Genomic DNA, 15,486 nt, shown 5'->3' with positions numbered 1-15,486 from the left:
AAACACCCAGAAGAATGTCCACAAGCTGATCACACACTGCTTTTTAAACTAGGACAGTAAAATTCTTCACTACCCCCTCTTCTTGTTGGGACAAAAAGTTTTGAAGGAATTAGCCCACTGTGGCCCCCTTTGCCTGGCGAAGCAATTAAGCTATTCTTTTCTACTTCACCCCAAACTCAGTCTCTGAGATTCAGTTAGGTACCTGGGTACAGAGGCTGAATTGCAGCTGCAATAGGCAGGAGAAAACTCCATTGGAGACAATTGGAGGGCATGGCAACCCACTCCAGTATTCTTGCCTGGAGAATGCCCTGGACAGAGGAGCCTGGTGGGCTACAGTCCAGAGGGTCGCAAAGAGTTGGACACGACTGAAGTGACTTTGCACGCTCACCTGTAATGAGTAACAGACTTTATTTTCTTGGGCTCCAGAATGACTGTGAACCGTGACTGAAGCCATGAATTAAAAGATGCTTGCTTCTTGGAAGGAAAGCTATGACAGACCTAGACAGCATATTCAAAAGCAGAGACATCACTTTGCTGAGAAATGTCCATATAGTCAAAGCTATGGCTTTTCCAGTAATCATATATGGATGTGAGAGCTGAACCATAAATAAGGCTGAGCACCAAAGAACTGATGCTTTTGAATCTGAATGTTGGAAAAGACTCTTAAGAGTCTCTTGGACTGCAAGGAGTTCAAACCAGTCAATCCTAAAGGAAATCAACCCTGAATATTCATTAGAGGGACTGATGCTGAAGTTGAAGCTCCATCATTTTGGTCACCTGATGCAGAGTTGACTCATTGAAAAAGACCCTGATGCTGGGAAAGATTGAGGGCAGGAGGAAAAGGGGGTGGCTGAGGATGAGATGGTTGGATGGCATCACTGACTCAGTGGACATGGGTTTGAGCAAACAGCAGGAGATAGAGAAGGACAGGGAAGTCTAGTGGGCTACAGTCCATGGGGTCACAAAGAGTCAGACAAGATTTAGCAACTAAACGTCACATCAGCATGTAACCTTAGAAGACCTATTCTATCCTAACAAGTACAAAACCAAACACACCGAAAAATCAAGCACTCTTCTTAAATCTGAAAGAGAAGTGAGAACTCAGGGAAACTGCTAACCTCCCCAAAGTGGAAAGATACACAAGCAGACACAGAGAATCACAACTCATGAGAGGAAAACTCCCTTGTCACCCTAGATTTCCTTGGGAACCAGTGCTGGGGTGGAAAAGCACAGAACATCCTAGCCATGACAAGACATGGGAGAAGAGGGAGTCAGGCAGAAGACGAAAATGGAAAATATCCTGAGGGCCATACTTCACTTGGTACCGGTCCAGCGGGAGAAAATTACTGCTGAACTTGACTAGTGCCCCCAACCCTCCCTGACTCTGCACACCGGTCAGCGGAGTGAATAATGATGTATCTTCAGAACCCTTCCTAAGTAGGCCTCTCCTATGGATAAAAGAAAAGACCACATGAAAGCATCTTCTCCAGACTGCCTCCCAGAGTAGCCGCCTCTGGACAGAGTAACTGACCAGAGAGGTCACGGCCATCAGTCCCCACCCCTTTGCCTGATCTTGCCTCCTCTGCAGCAACCTCAGTTGGAACTAAGAAACACAGCAGTGGCCTTGACCTCTGAAAACACTGGAAGCCTCTGTTTCTATTCTTCTCTCCTTAGCTGGGCTCCCTTCATGCTCAGACCCCAGCCATTGCCACCCAGGCAGGTTAGACACTCTGCCTCAATATAGTTCACGACATGGGAACTTGATCTAGACCGACACGTGATCTCCAGCCAGTAGGGTTTTGGCCAGATCCCAAGAGAGAAAGAAACTCGTATTCTAAGCTGACGCTAATTGTTCCCATATTACTTTGCACTTCCCTGTGACATCAGCTTAATGAATGCTTAAGGCAGGATAAGGCTGAGTTAGAGAGACTGTTAAAACAAAGCAGGCCTCTGCCATTTACAAGAAAGGTGAAAGCCAAGGTTCTGCAGAGCAGAAAGGTGGGGAATCGGACGTCAAGCTATTTTCTGGTTCTGAGAAGGGCGAACCCTAGTGATGCTGCTCCCTGAGAAATTTGTTGCTGTTCATTGGCTAAGTCGGCTCTTTGCGACCTCATAGACTGCAGCATGCCAGGCTTCCTTGTCCTCCACTATCTCCCAGAGTTTGCTCAAACTCAAGTCCATTGAGTCAATGATGCCATCCTACCATCTCATCCTCTGTCACCCCCTTCTCCTCCTGCCTTCAATCTTTCCAAGCATCAGGGTCTTTTCTAGTGAACTGGCTCTTCACATCAGGTGGCTAAAGTATTGGAGCTTGAGCTTCAGCATCAGTCCTGTTAATGAATATTCATGGTTGATTTCCTTTAGGAATTACTGGCTTGATCTCTCTGCTGTCCAAGGTATTCTCAAGAGTCTTCTCCAGCACCACAATTTGAAACCATCAGTTCTTTGGCACTTAGTGTTCTTTATGGTCCAACTCTCACATCTGTACATGAATACTGGAAAAACCGAAGCTTTGACTATACGGACCTTGGTGGCAAAAGGAGAAATTAATGCTTTCTTTTCTTCATGCTCATAGTTGAGCCTTGTGAAAAGTCAACTGATGTCAATGCTTTTCTGTTAGAGGCAAATTTTCAAATTCCCAGGAAAAATATTTGAGGATGTTAAAATCTTTGGGAAATATACAGAAAGAGTGAGGGAAGGGTGAGCCAAAAATGCCACCCACTCCTAAGAGTTTTTAAACAAGATTCAGGAAGAGATTTCAATCTACAGTGTTTAAAACATATGGTTCTTATTTGAAACATAATTAGAAATGTATCTTAGTATATAAGGCATTTTAAAAGCCAAGAGGAAGGACATTTCTGGGTAACCAAATGTCTTGGATGATGTCAGAATCATGGCATGAAGAGGAATACTTTGGCAATATTTTGAGAGATTTGCTTCTTCGTGTTGTTTCACTTTTTTAAAGTGAAGAGTTGTTTACAAATGAAACATGAAGGAAGAGAATGAGATCTTATCAAACACAATTTGGAATCAAGAGATTCCTAAACCTAGGCAGTATAAAGAGAGAAGTTTGTTGATGAGATACGGTTTCCAAATGCTAATCAATTATAAGTCAAATGCTTTGTGACATTTTCTTTCCATTCTCTGCCCTTTCAACAAACTACTGTTTGTTTTTATCTGATCCATTTTTCACTCTGGCAATAATAAAGAAAAAGAAGCATGTATTTGATAGTTGTTGTTCAGTCCCCAAGTCTTGTCTGACTCTGTGGCCCCATGGACTGCAGCCCATCATTCTTCTCTGTCCTTCACTATCTCCCGGAGTTTGCTCAAACTCGTGTCCATAAAGTCGGTGATGCCATCCAACCATCTCATCCTCTGTCACCCCCTTCTCCTCCTGCCCTCAATCTTTCTCAGCATCAGGGTCTTTTCCAATGAGTCAACTTGTCACATAAGGCAGCCAAAGTATTGAAGTATTTGGGTATTTGATTAGAGAACAAAAAAAGGAAATAAATGGTCACCGTTTGGCTCTTGGTCCAAGCTCACTTACCTGCCTGTCCGTGGCCAACTTGTAAAGTCCTGGCATCTAGACCTATTGTGTTAGAAACCTGGGGGGCCAGACCCAGGGATCAGTGTGATGCTAATTGTGCAGCCAAGGTTGGGAACCACTGTCATCAATTCTGCAACATCAGGAGGGAGAGAAACCGCCCCCCACCCCCAGTGACAAAGTATTTCTCAGGCTTTTGTACTCACAGACCAGGAGTAACATCTCAAAGTGCACTTGGGGGAGCAAGGTTTAGTTTGGTTTTTCGAGATAGTAAAAACAACAATGATCATTGCTTATCAGCGTCATTTCCTGAAACACGGGACATTTTAATATCAAAATAGCAGACAGGAGGGGACTTCCCTGGTGGTCCAGTGGTAAACAATCTGCCTTGCAGTGCAGGGAAATAGGTTTGATTCCTGGTTAAGGAACTAAGGTGCCTCAGAGAAACTAAACCCTTGAACCACCACAAAAGATTCCTCGTGACTCAACTAAGACCTGACACTGTCAAATTAAAAAAAAAAAAGTAGAAAGGACATTCAGTTCAGTTCAGTCTCTCAGTCATGTCCGACTCTTTGCAACCCCATGAATCACAGCATGCCAGGCTTCCCTGTCCATCACCATCTCCCGGAGTTCACTCAGACTCATGTCCATCGAGTCCGTGATGCCATCCAGCCATCTCATCCTCGGTTGGCCCCTTCTCCTCCTGCCCCCAATCCCTCCCAGCATCAGAGTCTTTTCCAATGAGTCAACTCTTCGCATGAGGTGGCCAAAGTACTGGAGCTTCAGCTTTAGCATCATTCCTTCCAAAGAAATTCCAGGGTTGATCTCCTTCAGAATGGACTGGTTGGATCTCCTTGCAGTCCAAGGGACTCTCAAGAATCTTCTCCAACACCACAGTTCAAACGCATCAATTCTTTGGCGCTCAGCCTTCTTCACAGTCCAACTCTCACATCCATATGTGACTACTGGAAAAACCATAGCCTTGACTAGACGGACCTTAGTCGGCAAAGTAATGTCTCCGTTTTTGAATATACTATCTAGGTTGGTCATAACTTTTCTTCCAAGGAGTAAGCGTCTTTTAATTTCATGGCTGCAGTCACCATCTGCAGTGATTTTGGAGCCCAAAAAAATAAAGTCTGACATTGTTTCTACTATTTCCCCATCTATTTCCCATGAAGTGATAGGACCAGATGCCATGATCTTCGTTTTGTGAATGTTGAGCTTTAAGCCAACTTTTTTGCTCTCCTCTTTCACTTTCATCAAGAGGCTTTTTAGCTCCGCTTCACTTTCTGCCATAAGGGTGGTGTCATCTGCATATCTGAGGTTATTGATATTTCTCCCAGCAATCTTGATTCCAGCATGTGTTTCTTCCAGTCCAGCGTTTCTCATGATGTACTCTGCATGTAAGTTAAATAAGCAGGGTGACAATATACAGCCTTGACTTACTCCTTTTCCTTTTGGAACCAGTCTGTTGTTCCATGTCCAGTTCTAACTGTTGCTTCCTGACCTGCATACAGATTTCTCAAGAGGCAGGTTAGGTGGTCTGGTATTCCCATCTCTTTCATTAGAGTATTAAACATTAGAGTATTAAAAACCTGATTATATGTGTATACATACACACATACCTATATATCTGCTTATGTGTGTATGTTTACATGTAGATTTCATCACTAAGAAAAATTCTCACTAAGGAACTGAGAAGAGTTAAGAGGAATTCTCCGAATGCCTGGCTTGGGTACCAGCTTAGGTCCTGTGTGCAACACCTCTACAGGTATGTAGTACATACCACGTGGGTATGTAGTACATACCACGTGAGTATGTACTACACATCAAGCCCTGGTATACTTGGTTTACACGTATTAAATAATTTCATTCTCAACACCCTAAAACAATAGGCACTGTTCTTAAATTCATTTTTGAGGTAAGAAAGTCATCATATCAGGTGAAGCAGTTTGCTCTGGGTTGCACAGTAAATGATGGAGTCTGACTCTGAACTCAGGTACTCAGATTTCAGAGCTCCACATGCTCAATCACTTTACTGCACACGTTGCTGTCTCTTCGGGTAGTGCACTATCAGGCAAACATTTATTAAGCAACATCTACATGCTTGGCACCATGATGACTTCCAGGTATACAGAGAATAAGGGGAGGATTAAAATCTAGATGCTTGGTACCTACGTGTGCAGATGTGCTGTGCTCAGTTGTGTCCGACTCTTTGCAAGCCCATGGGCTGTAGCCTGCCAGGCTCCTCTGTCCGTGGGATTCCCCAGGCAAGAATACTGGAGTAGGTTGCCATTTCCTTCTCCAGGGGACCTTACTGGCCCAGGGATCAAACCCAGGTCTCCTGCATTGGCCGGCAGATTCGTTACAGTTGGGCCACAGGTGTGTTGGGGACAAACTTAGTTCTTTTCTTCACATTTCCCTGGAAGGGAGGGGCTTCCCCCTCCACTTTCCAGGGAGGAGATGAAGGAAAAGGCCCATCTGACTGCTCTCCATCCCCCTACTCATTACTGGGAAGGAGGGGCTTGAGGTGGTTTACCAGATTGTTGGTGATTTGGAAGGAGAAACCTGATTGGACAAGCAGCAGGTTTCCCAGGCCAGGCGCTCCTCCCAGAGAGGGCAAGGTCCGCATTGTTCCAAGGGGCAATCTGACCCAGTCACTGCCCTCCTGGAAGCCTGAGTGGCCTCTCGGCTCCTGGGGAGCCTGGCCCCATGCCTGGTCTCTGCCGCAGGTGGGCTTCTGGGCACTGACAGTAACACCTGGGGGCGATTAAGGGTCTGTCTCCCTGGATGGTCATCAAGTAGAACTTAGCTTGTATAGGGGGATCTGCACGGAAAACCGGAGAAGGCAATGGCACCCCACTCCAGTACTCCTGCCTGGAAAATCCCATGGATGGAGGAGCCTGGAAGACTGGAGTCCATGGGGTCGCTGAGGGTCAGACACGACTGAATGGCTTCATTTTCACTTTTCACTTTCATGCATTGGAAAAGGGAATGGCAACCCACTTCAGTGTTCTGGCCTGAAGAATCCCAGGGACGGGGGAGCCTGGTGGGCTGCCGTCTATGGGGTCGCACAGAGTCGGACACGACTGAAGCGACTTAGCAGCAGCAGCAGCAGCAGCAGCACTGAAAACACAGGACCAAGCGTCAGTGCCAATATCCTCACACCCACAAGGGTTGCCAAAGGCCAGGAGTCTCGTGTGTAACATGTGAGTACCTGGAAAGGTAAACCAGGAGGCTGGGGAGACTGGAGCAGTGGTTTCCAACCTAGACTGGGGGATACGGTGCATGAGCTGAGTCCTGAAGGACCACAGGTGTTTTAGACTTTGAGCCACGGGGTGGGGGTGGTAGGACACGCCAGACAGGGGTAAGAGCCAATGCAGAGGCAGGAGAGGATGGAAGACCATCCAGAATGACCAGAGCACAGAGCATTCACAGCAGAGAGGTAGGGAGTAAGCCTGGAAGGGGAGGCAGGGACAGAGTGGTGCAATGCCTGGAACGCCAGGAAGAACCTTGGGTCTTTCACCCTGAGGGCAGTGAGGAGACTTGCAGAAGGTTTGAAGCAGGAAGTGAAATGGTCACTTCGACATTTGGACAAGATTGCTCCAGGAGAGTGTGGCGAGCTGCTCCCAGCACTGGACCTGCTGGGAGGCTGGAACAATCCTCGGGCCAAAAATGATGAGATCTGGAAAGGAGGAAGATGGCTGTGAGGATGCAGAAGGGAGAGATCAAAGAGGTGCCCATGGGTCATCATGACTGATCAGCTATGGAGATCTGGGGAAAAGGAGACTTAGAGACTGAGGGTATGCAGGTACAATCCTCAAGACGGGAATCCAAGGAGATCAGGAAGAAAATGGCAGTCAACTGCAGCCAGATTCTATCTAGAAAGTGCAAGTGTTGGGTAATCAGTTGTGTCAGACTCTTTGCAACCCCATGGGCTGTATCCTGCCAGACTCCTCTGTTCATGGGGTTCCCCAGGCAAGAATACCTGAGTGGGTTGCCATTTCCTTCTCCAGGGGACCTTACTGGCCCAGGGATCAAACTGAGGTCTCCTGAAATGGCTGCAAATTCTTCAGGGTCTGGGCCACAGGTATGTTGGGGACACACTTAGTTCTGTTCTTCACATTTCCCCGGAAGGGAGGGCCTTCCCCCTCCACTTTCCAGGGAGGAGATGAAGGAAAAGGCCCATCTGACTGCTCTCCATCCCCCTACTCATTACTGGGAAGGAGGGGCTTGAGGTGGTTTACCAGATTGTTGGTGATTTGGAAGGAGAAACCTGATTGGACAAGCAGCAGGTTTCCCAGGCCAGGCTCTCCTCCCAGAGAGGGCAAGGTCCGCATTGTTCCAAGGGGCAATCTGACCCAGTCACTGCCCTCCTGGAAGCCTGAGTGGCCTCTTGGCTCCTGGGGAGCCTGGCCCCATGCCTGATCTCGGCTGCAGCTGTGCTTCTGGGCACTGGCAGCCACACCTTGGGGCGATTAAGGGTCTGTCTCCCTGGATGGTCATCAAGTAGACTTAGTTTGTATTACGGGATCTGCACTGAAATCCAGGACCAGGTGTCAGTGCCAACATCCTCATACCCACAAGGGTTGCCAAAGGCCAGGAATCTCGCGTGTAACACGTGAGTACCTGGAAAGGTAAACCAGGAGGCTGGGGAGCCGGAGCAGGGTTCTGAACCTAGACTGGGGGATAGGGTGCATGTGCTGAGTCCTGAAGGACCACAGGTGTTTTAGACTTTGAGCAGCAGGGTGGGGGTGGTAGGGCACGCCAGACAGGGGTGAGAGCCAGTGCAGAGGCAGGAGAGGATGGAAGACCATCCAGAATGACCAGAGCACAGAGCATTCACAGCAGAGAGGTAGGGAGTAAGCCTAGAAGAGGAGGCAGGGACAGAGTGGTGCAATGCCTGGAACGCCAGGAAGCTCCTTGTGTATTTCAGCCTGAAGGCTGTGAGGAGGCTTGCAGAGGGTTTGAAGCAAGAAGTGAAATGGTCACTTCGACATTTGGACAAGACTGCTCCAGGAAAGTATGGTGAGCTGCTCCCAGCACTGGACCTGCTGGGAGGCTGGAACAATCCTCGGGCCAAAAATGATGAGATCTGGAAAGGAGGAAGATGGCTGTGAGGATGCAGAAGGGAGAGATCAAAGAGATGCCCATGGGTCATCATGACTGATCAGCTATGGAGATCTGGGGAAAAGGAGACTTAGAGACTGAGGGTATGCAGGTACAATCCTCAAGACGGGAATCCAAGGAGATCAGGAAGAGGAAGGCAGTCAGCTGCAGCCAGGTGCATTCTAGAAAGTGCAAGGGTTGGGTGCTCAGTTGTGTCAGACTCTTTGCAACCCCATGGGCTGTAGCCTGCCAGGCTTCTCTGTCCATGGGGTTCTCCAGGCAAGAATACTGGAGTGGGTTGCCATTTCCTTCTCCAGGGGACCTTACTGGCCCAGGGATCAAACCCAGGTCTCTTGCATTGGCCGGCAAATTCAGGAGAGGATGGAAGACCATCCAGAATGACCAGAGCACAGAGCATTCCCAGCAGAGAGGTAGGGAGTGAGCCTGGAAGGGGAGGCAGGGACAGAGTGGTGCAGAGCCCGGAAAGCCTGGAAGCTCCTTTGTTGTAGCCACGAGTTCCGGGAATCAAGGAAGGACAATGCAGGCAGTGGAGTGCAGTTTATCACACCAGCGGGCCCCAGGCAGAGTCTCCTCTTAGCCAAGGACCCCGACCAGCGTTTGCGAAAATCTTTTATACCTCATGTGTACGTGCCTGAACCCACCACTCCAATTTCCTTGGGTGGGTTAGTCACCTAGTTGTGTCTGACTCTTTGTGACCCTACGAACTGTAGCCAGTCAGGCTCCTCTATCTGTGGGATTCTCCAGGCAAGTATACTGGAGTGGATTGCCAGTCCCTTCTCCAGAGGATCTTCCTGACCCAGGGATCGAACCCAGGTCTCCTGCATTGCAGGCAGATTCTTTACCATCTGAGCTACAAATTACCTAAACCAAGGAAAATACCATCCAAATAACCCCATCATTCACATGCTATGTGCTCGTGTGCTCAAACAGTCAAACATTAGCCAATAATCAATAAACCTGAGGTTACACTCTGATAGATACAGAAAAATTTATGGCCTGTCTGAAGGAAGGGGTGATTAGTGTATGGTTTCTCTTAGGCGATGAGTAACCTAGATACGATCTTCAAGGTTCTCCTGTCTTGAGGGGGTCTTATCCTTCTGTTGTTGTTTTCATAGGCACTAAACACAGAGTTCGGAGAAGGCAATGGCACCCCACTCCAGTACTCTTGCCTGGAAAATCCCATGGACGGGGGAGCCTGGTAGGCTGCAGTCCATGGGGTCACTGGGAGTTGGACATGGCTGAGTGACTTCACTTTCACTTTCACTTTACTGTGTTGGAGAAGGAAATGGCAACCCACTCCAATGTTCTTGCCTGGAGAATCCCAGGGACGGGGGAGCCTGGTGGGCTGCCGTCTGTGGGGTTGCACAGAGTCAGACACGACTAAAGTGACTTAGCAAACACAGAGTTCAGAGTCCATTGGAAAGGTGGCTGAGCATGATCAGCATGAACAGGCCTAAGATGGAGTCCAGGCCCTATGAATTCCTTCTTCATTCCCCCCTCTTGATGCTCTTAACTCATATTATGAGCATCATTCATAGGGATATATTGCACCCTGGCTCTCCAACCGCCAATTTGGGAGAATCATATCAACCTTCGGGTTACAGAGTTCATAATACATTGTAAAATTCAGGGTCCACAAAGCAGAACTATCAAGGCAACTATAACAGTGGGAAATATAGTTTTCCACCAATCGCCCTTCACCCAAGATAGAACCGAAGTCCAGAAAGGAATGTTTTCATTTGACATTGCTTTTACCTGGTTTTTCATGTCATCTAAAGCAGTCGATACATTGCCAGATAAGTCAGGAATGTATACACAACATTCAACCTTAATTATGGCACAGGTCCCTCCTTGAGCAGCTGTGAGTATGTCCGAAGCCATTCTATTAGGAATTACTGCTTTTCTCATTTGGATTTGCTCTTCATTTAAGGCTTGGATGGCTTTTGTTCTATCTGCTGCTGCTGCTGCTGCTGCTGCTGCTAAGTCACTTCTGTTGTGTCCGACTCTTAGCAACCTCATGGACTGCAGCCTACCAGGCTCCTCCATCCATGGGATTTTCCAGGCAAGAGTACTGGAGTGGGGTGCCATTGCCTTCTCCATTGTTTCATCTAGGAGGGCATGTTTTGTGAAATTAGTCAAGGCCTCTACTTTAATCATGATATCTGTTGTCCCTATAGAGGATACGAATAAGGCAGCAATATACTCGTATCATTGAAACATGGGTCTTGTCCACCTAGCATATAAATAAGGTAGATTTACCAGAGCTACCATGGTAGATTTACAACAAATAGGTTAGGCTTTTGTTACACTGGCATTTATATCAAATGTAACCCCATGACCCGAGTCTACTGACTGTAGGTCTTACACCAAGAGAGCAAGGAGAGGTTATGATTGACAAGAGAGAGGAAAGTCTCTTTTTGTCATCCTAGAAAAGAGAGTGGTTTAAAATCTCCTTGCAGAGTGGTGACACCCACCAAGGAAGTCCATCCATCACTCACAGAGGCATAGCCCCACATACCCAGCAGTTGGAAGTGTTGTGGAAGTCTGTGTAGGAATGTGCCCATGAGATGGAAACATTGTCCTGAGTTGAAACGGAAGTTAAATTCAAAATCACGTTGATGAGGCCAAGCAGCAGGAGTTGATTGTGTGACTTCATCCTGAAAGGACTCGTCCGGAATCTTCTTTTCCTTCTTCTTAAGGAAGGTCTTAGTCTCTCGAGGGTCAGAGGGGTCCCTCTGTGCTGTCCATTCAACGTTTTTTGGGTCTGCGTTGTATGTTCCCTTCACCCTTGTATGATGGATCCAAGGGACAATACTTGCAACTTTAACTGCAGTAGGGGTAGTTAGAATAACATAAGGGCCCTTTCACCAAGGGGCTAGCAAATCATGTTTCCAATCTTTGACCCGTACTTGGTCACCAAGCGTAAACTCATGAATCTGTTCCCCAAGGGGGAATGGCACCCTTTCTTATACAAACTTAGTTACCTGATTTATTACCTTACCCAGTTCCATCTGCTGTGAAATCCTGTTCCCCCTTACCTGAGGCAAATTTGTTGACACCTGTTTTATTATGGGAGGGGGTCCCCCATACACAATTTCGTATGGAGAATAGCCTTGGGACTGTGGGGTCATCCTGAGTCTGAGCAGAGCCGTCGGAAGCAAGTCCACCCAGGAGCAGTCAGTCTCTATGATCCACTTGGAGAGTCTCTTTAATGTCCGGTTGGTTCATTCCACCATCTCAGAACTCTGGGCCTATATGTGGTGTGCAGTTTCCATTTGATGTTTTAAGTTTTGCTTACTTGTTGTACTAAATCGGCACAAAAGCCAGGTCATTGTCTGACCCAATGCTGGTAGGATGTCCAAATCTGGGAACTATTTCCCTAAGCAGGCACTGGGCTACTTCTGATGCTCTTTCAGTCCGGGTAGGAAAAGCTTCTACCCATCCCAAGAACGTACATACCATGACCAGCAGGTAACGGTAGTGTCGGTGAGGTTTCATTTCAGTGAAGTCCACTCCCAGGTGTTCAAAGGGCAGGATGCCTTTCAACTGAATACCCGGAGGTTTTGTCTGAATACCTGAGAGGCAGCATTAACTTGTGAGCAGGCAGCATGGCCTAGATGGGTCGCTTGGTGTGTTTGGCTTACCAGATTGTGTGCCAGTTCCTCTGGTACTAACAATTTGCCACTTGGCAATTCCCATCATCCCTTTTCTGTCTTGATGGCCCTTCCGCTTTGGCTAACCTGCCAGCCATTGTCCTTGTTTTATCAGGCTAGTGCCATCAGCATATAGGACCCAACTAAGGTCTGGACCCTTGTGTCCTTCTTTAAAACAAACCCCAGATACCTTACCTCCTCCTTGCAGATCTGTGCCTTCTTCTTCGACACCCGGTAACCTGCCTCCATCAGCAGCTGGAGAAGGGCTTTTGTCCCTTCCCAGCATTTTTCCTTGGTCTTGGTGTCCAGCAGCAGGTCATCCCCATTGTAGGAGCCAACATCCATACTCTTCCAGATGGAATGAGTTCAGGTCAGAAGCCAAGGCTTCCCCAAAGATGGCTGGGGAGTTCTTAAACCCTTGTGGGGGAGTCCAGATGAGCTGTTGCTTGGTGCCCCCGACTTGATCTTCCCATTCAAAGGCAAAGATGGGCTGTGACGCTGGGGTGAGGCGTACACAGAAGAAGGCATCCTTGAGATCTAGGAGAGTATAAACTTTAGTCTTCGGTGGAAGGAGGCTAAGTAGGTATAGGGGTTTGGAACAGTGGGGTGTAAAGTCACAGTAGCCTGGTTGACTAGCCTGAGATCCTGTACAGGCCTATAGTCCTGTCCTTCTTCCTTTTTGACTGATAGGATCGGCGTATTCCAAGCTGACTGGCACTCTACTAGAATGTCCGCTTGTTTCAATCTATTGATGTGGGGCAGTATGCAGGGTCCTCCTTCCTGCCACCTTTGCAGTAACTGGTTCTACCAGTTTTCCAGAGCATTTTTCCTTCCTCCATGCCAGGTGAAAGCTTTCTTGATCAAATCCCTTGGCCTCAGGGCAAATACAAACAAATCCTTCCCTTCCTCCTACAAATCACCCCATCCTAGCCAAGAAGCCACCATTCTGCTATCTTAAATCATGCTTCCAGCTGATTCCTCGCCTCTCTCTCTCTCTCTCTCTTGTGTGGACCTGTCTAGAGTCAACTCTGCCTGGGACTGGCAGATTTCCATTAAACATCTTATTGGATCTTCTCTAGTCTGAGGTCTGCTCTGATAGAAGGCACACATTCAAACAGGAATTTAAGGTGAGTAGGGTTAACCTGGGGCTTCACTGCTGGCTCAGACGGCAAAGAATCTGCCTGCAAATGCAGGAGACCCAGGTTCAGTCCCCAGGTCAGGAAGATCCCCCGGAGAAGGGAATGGCTACCCACTCCAGTATTCTTGCCTGAAAAATCCAATGGACACAGGAGCCTGGTGGGCTGCAGTCCATGGGGTCACAAAGCAGACCCAACTTAGCAACCAAGCACACAGGGCTAACTTGGGGTCAGCAGAAGGGCTTGGGGTTTCACCAACGTGGGGTTAGAGCAACACCAAGAATCTCCCCAGTGCCTCGGCTCAGACCCAGCTTTGACCAAGAAAGAGTCATCTGGTCTGTCCATTCTCCTCTCTACCCTCTGGGACTGGGCTGAGCTTGGGAGAAGATGGATGGATTCTGGGTTCATCTGAAGATCACAGAAGCAGCTAATTTTAGTAGACAATAGAGAAGTTAAGTTCTGGACTGAACTAAGTCTTGAATTTCCCTCTGAACTGTGCAGCTCAGGGGACCTGCCTTCCAAATGCGGTTGATTGACTTCGGTGGGGCCCGCCTGGAGGGCGTCACAGCCTCAGGACTGTCTCCTGGGCATCTGGCTGCCCAGCGCTGTCTTCTCTAACCTTGTATGTTTCCATCCAGGAGGCTTCATTTTGGTGTCACAGAGGAGCCTGGCGGGTTACAGTCCATAGGGTCACAAAGAGCTGGACACGATGGAAGCACTTAGCACATACACGCATGGCTCAGTTACAGACAGAGGTCTGCATATGAAATGGAGTTGTTACACAAAAGCTGTCACACAGAACCCAGGTGAAGGCAAGTAGTCCTATTGCCAAAATGCAAAAACATCACTCCATCCTCACTACTCCTCTGATGAGGCCAGCCAGCCAAGTTGTGGAAGCTGCCCCAGAGTAATAACTTTCAGCTTCAATCCCTCTTTTCTTTCGCCCACTCTGGGTGTGTGATGTCATGGGAAAGTGAAAGTGAAAGTCACTCAGTCATGTCCGACTCTTTGTGACCCCATGGACTATATATAGCCTACCTGGCTCCTCTGTCCATGTCATGGAGGGGTTCCAGAATGGGAACCAAGACATTTCCTGGGTCCCTATTTTTTTTTTTTTTTTAAATAATGATTTTAAGTACTCACAATTTGGTAGATACATTTGAGCTATCCTCATTTCCAGATTTTGCCTTTTTTTTTTTTTCTGAACCAAACCAATCTAGTGAAAAAAAGTCCTTTTTGGTTGAATTATATCCCATATCAAAAAAGCTGAAATAAAAATAAACTTTCCCAACCGGTAAAATGTATCAGATTTCTCAAAATGCTTTAGATAACATGCATAAAAATGATGTGTGTGAAGGAATGACATACAACTCAGAGAAAACAGTGGAACAAAGCAATGCAGATTTGAAGTAGATACTTTTTGCTTTGAGAGAGCCTTTTAAACGACATGATTATTTCATACCACTTCTGTTTTCTCTTGCTCTGTGCCAAACCACACCTGAGTCCTTGTTCTTATTCTGTTCCTTACCACAGGGTCCCTCTGGCAGGCCGCTTAACTTCTTTGGGCTTCAGTTTCCTCATCTAAAAATATTAGCTTAAAAAAAGAGATCAAAGGAGATTAAATGAACAAACACACGTGGAAACCCTAGCATTTAATACAAAGCAGTAAAACTAGAATTTTCTGCAAACGTTGCTTCAAAGTACTGGTCATCTTCCATATACTAATTTAAATGTTTCCTTTTGATTAATGAGTCTGAGCAAACTCTGGGAGATGGTGAAGGCCAGGGAAGCCTGGTCTGCTGGGGTCACAAAGAGTCGGACACAACTCAGCAACTGAACATCAACGACAACAAAAGGCTTTCATCAACAGGCAGCTTTCAACATCATCACGGTGTGAAGGGGGTCATTTTGTTGAATAGGTTTGTTTGTGCTTTTATCCCTTTATTTTCTGTGACCCACCCCCCCACCCCACCCCTGCCAATCCAATCAGACAATAGTAAGAGGCTCTGTTCTCACTGTCCTT

The 15,486-nt window shown here is 47.3% G+C and overlaps 1 long non-coding RNA gene across 1 annotated transcript; it reads left to right on the top strand.

Annotated features, from left to right (window-relative positions):
• The first annotated feature begins 288 nt into the window (after window positions 1-288).
• Window positions 289-14,197, top strand: LOC120882913. The gene is made up of 3 exons (XR_005725612.1): window positions 289-370; window positions 12,836-12,837; window positions 14,180-14,197. It is a non-coding gene; the product is annotated as an uncharacterized LOC120882913 (long non-coding RNA).
• The last annotated feature ends 1,289 nt before the right edge of the window (window positions 14,198-15,486 follow it).

Source organism: Oryx dammah, unplaced genomic scaffold, assembly GCF_014754425.2.
Source record: "Oryx dammah isolate SB20612 unplaced genomic scaffold, SCBI_Odam_1.1 HiC_scaffold_24, whole genome shotgun sequence".
Taxonomy (NCBI): Eukaryota; Metazoa; Chordata; class Mammalia; order Artiodactyla; family Bovidae; genus Oryx; species Oryx dammah.
This window is presented reverse-complemented; position numbering and strand designations above follow the sequence as displayed.